The following is a 4,496-nucleotide window of genomic DNA, read 5'->3' on the forward strand; positions in this document are numbered from 1 at the left end:
CCCAAGAGACCATAATTGTAATTATTTTGTACACGATAATTAATGAAACCTATCCTAAAAAAAATTACTCAACATGTTATCGTAAGGAAATCTCTATCAATTACTTTATATACATTAAACAATTGATAACTTGTCGATTCTCATGAGAAAATGGACTAAGCTGTATGGATGCCTCAAATAATAGTTGTTTGTATGCGGCAAGAGCTTAACCAAGTTGGGTTAAGCATGCAAACCCTAAAAAGAAAAGAGAAATAATAAACCCCAAATCCATTACAATTATGGCAAGTCCACCAGGCCTAGTAAAATGGAGTCGCAAGAGTGATTTGTATACCGTTGAAGGTGTGGTGGAACCTTTTCACCTAGATATCCAACTCATATGAGAGCTATTTGAAGTGGCATTGCCCAAGATGCACAAATTCAAAAAAGGAAATTAAGAAAAGAAAAATAAATTTAAACCCTATCTAAAAACCAATATAAGAGAGATAGAATAAATGTGGATATGTAAAAAAAATCTAGCACTAAGTGACTTGGGTGCCAATATCCATAAGAAACCGAAACCTTTTACAAATCTCTCTTCATGTGAGAGAAAAATGAAACTGGAAGCAGAATGGAGTCATGGGAGGAAAGTGGTTACTCTGATAATCGTAGAACCGTATCCACACCATTAATCCAAATGCTAGAGATGGACGATCAATTGATTTCACTTTTTCCAAGGTAGAGTTAATTCTCCAAGCCGTAACAACCTATCGTTGGTGAGTCTAGAGAATTCATAAAGCGATGTCAACCTATTAAGACTAGTAACGATCAACGTGGAAGAGTGTGGAATGTTGGATCCCAAGGATCATATAATTCGAACGATAATATATTGTGTGAAACCAACCATAATAAATACCAAGGACTAGTGTTGAGGCTTAATGCCAAAGGATTAACAATTCATGTATTACTTAATTTGAAATAAAAGGGGAAAGAATATCTATAGATATATATATAAGAATACATTTGAAAGTTTGTCATAATCAAGTATAGGAACCCCATAGTAAAGAGAAACCATAAATATGTAAAGACACATTACTACTATGGAAAATAAGGAGTAAATTTTTTTCATATTGTAAGCACACACCATTTACTAATAGCAATACATAATGAAGTTGTAAGTAATAAGATAACATTTACCTTTTTAACTCTACATTTAAATCAACCAAATAATTTTTTTTTTTGGGTGAGATATGTTACAAGTGGTATCAGAGCCACATGTTACAATATTGTGGCCTATAAGCCCGATTACAGCTAAAAAAAACTTACTAGATGGGGAAACAAATAAATTTCTATGTTATGGAACTAAGTCAAAGAGAAGTGAAAGAACCTTACCTTGAGTAATTGAAATAAATTTCATTATGTAACCTTAGTTATAAAAATACTAATTGAATTATTGTTGAGGTACCCTTACCTGCAAGAACTGATATGTTGGGCACCTAGGAGAGAAAACAGTTGTTTGGAAGACTTATTTAGTAAAACATGTTAATTAGTAAATCATATCTCATGACTACTAGATAGTGAGTAGAGAGAGACGTTTATGAGCTATAACAATGAGCACGTATATGCATAATAAAATCAGGAGACATATACATGTGTAAATGAAGTAAAGTATCAATTCCTATACTATTAAACAATGATAAAACATGAGATAGGTATGCATAAGAGAGAAAGCAGGGTGTTGTATATTAAATTACCCTACAAAGTATAGGATTATTTGTACGATGATCACATGTTAATAGCTACGAGACCCTTTTATTAATTCACAAAAAAAGAAGAAGTTATTTTGATACATAAGATTGATATTCATAAAGATGTATTATGTTAAACATTTAGTATAGATTTCCAAGGAAGGAGACAAGTATGAGAAATGGGTAAAATATATTATTGGTGCATAGGTTTACAAGTAATATTTAATTGTTACACTAGATACATTTGGAAGTAATCACTTGACTGGTATAAACTACATCCTTGCACATATACTAGTTGTTGACCAAGAAATTTGCTGAGAGAGTTAATGAAGGAAATACTTAATGCTAAAATAAACTTTTGAATCCTCAAAAAATGAGTAATCTGACCTCTGTATGGGAAGCAAGCTGAAAAGGAAAGGAGGCTATAGTGACAATGTAAGAAACTCAAAATAATAAGTGCGTTGAATATTAAAAAACAGAGGATTTACACAAAATAAATTGTATATTGAAATCAGAAGAGAGAATAAAGGAACTTAGAACCTATAATACATAAAGCGAAATATATGGTGTATTGGTATACTTGAGGAAACCATCTGAGCATATTTAATGATAATTTTTGTCAAATTTGAATGGAGATATAGAATGCTTATGATTAAAAAATATACGTATAAATATGTGGCAATCGGGGTTATCTTGGATGAGTCGTAAAAATGGTTGGAATCCTTTTCACAAAATTAGGCACTAGCAAGTGATATGATAGATATCAACAATGATAACAATATACAATGAATAGAGTACACACCGTTGTACTTGTAAGATAAAAATGAAAGCTAAAAAATCCTATATGTCAATAATATAACTCATGTATAAATAATTCCAATGTAGTAATAAGCATCTGGTATGAGCAAGCTTGGATTTTATGACTGACAATTTATAAAAAACTTGTAAAGGAAATTAATAAACTTTCTCATTGAGAAGTATCTTCATGAAGGAAGCCACAAAAAGGCTAGTTACAATAGTAGAATAATTGGCAAAAACCATCAGCATGGAGGACTGTATATAAGTTAATAGCATTTGGTGACATTTTAAAATTGTAGGGTTTCTTGTGTGTAGCGAGATACTTTGGTTTATTATAGTTATTAGTGTTGGAATAAGGAATTACTCGGAGGGGGGTGAATCAATAATAGTGATATTCTTAAAACTTTTTGTTGAGTATGATTTTAGTTCTTTCCTCTATTGTCTGCTAGTTATGAGAGAATTCATTCATAAAGAAAGTGAGCAGCAAGCTTAAGCATTCATATGTTCATACAATCTATCACATGATTAGCATAGACATATTGATATCGATGTTTTCACGTGGAAACACTAAGGGAAAAAACCACCAATTTGTTGTTGTTTATGCTGTAATTAAGAACCTAATTAATTACATCAATTTGTTTGTGAGCACCCAGACACAGGAGGCACCAAACCCCTTAGGTTAGCAAGCACCTACTTTCCAAAAGATAACAACCTCTTCTGAATCTAAGCGACCACCTGCTCTTTCCACTGTTCTAATTTTCATACAATTTTCAAACTAAAAACATGGGCATATACAATTATGGAAAAAATACCAATCTGGTTGGTTGTAGAAACAAGTTCTACTCTTGGTGCTCTAATATTCCATAGAATCCTTCGGTCTTACACAATAACACTTTAACCTATGTTCACAACACCATATCTTCAACTCTCTATATTTTCTCACACGGGATCTCTGCCTCACACCATTCAGTTATGCTCTTGCGCTCCTTTCACAACACATTCTCTGCTCACACTATTCAGATTTTCATCAAAACACTCTTACTCAATTTGCTCGATGGAAATCGATGGTTTTGATCCTCTGCTGCACACTGCACAATGCTGTCTCTACTTCCTTTTTGCACACTACCCAAGTGTACCTTTGTATCGCTCTTCCTGCTATTGTTGTGTTTGATGGTTGAATTATGCCATGGCATTAAATATAAGGATGGGATTTTGAGTTTTTCACTGACTCCTTATGTAGTCCTCGATACTGAGAATTTAATCTTAGTCTTCCTAAACACTTTACCATGACTTCTCATGGTTATTAATTGCTTCACAGAGCTTGAAAGTGCTAAGGAATGGTCACTCTATTCCTTATTTAAATCTACAAGACGTGCACAGGAAGTAGGAGATGGATTTGTTCATCTCATCAATTCTTCTTTATGGACGATTCGCCTCGTTTCCTTATCTCAGCACTTTCTGCAGATCCCACTAACTACATAGACTATCTCCGTTGATTTTCATTTAATCTCTAGTTGTTGACCCATCCATCCTTTTAATTATTTGTATTGTTACATTAGAGCCACAACATATTGTAACTTATATAAAAGGAAAGTTACGAAATCACATAGTTCTGATACCTTTAGCCCCTTTGCACTTAGTCCCTAGTTCCTTTGGTCTCCACCTGACTATGTGTTAGTTAATTTCAGAGCCCCTGCATATCATAACTTTTGTTAAACAGTCCTTACAAAATTTCAAAGTCTCAATTGTGTTTATCTCCCTCTGCTTAGCCTTTTATCACATTTCCATCATAGTATTGGGTGTCGTGACTGAGGGCATAATACTTAGGTGCTAAGCCTCATTTATGCCCTTGGATCTCTAAACATCCACGACCAAGTGCCAATGTAAAATCGGAGCCACTTTGACCATAACCTGTTTCAAATTCCATTTGCATAGAAGTTATGAGGTCCTCAACCTCTGATATGTTGACCTCTG

This window comes from Pinus tabuliformis, chromosome 7, assembly GCF_031772625.1.
Source record: "Pinus tabuliformis cultivar Carrire ecotype Pingquan chromosome 7, CPIR1, whole genome shotgun sequence".
Lineage (NCBI taxonomy): Eukaryota > Viridiplantae > Streptophyta > Pinopsida > Pinales > Pinaceae > Pinus > Pinus tabuliformis.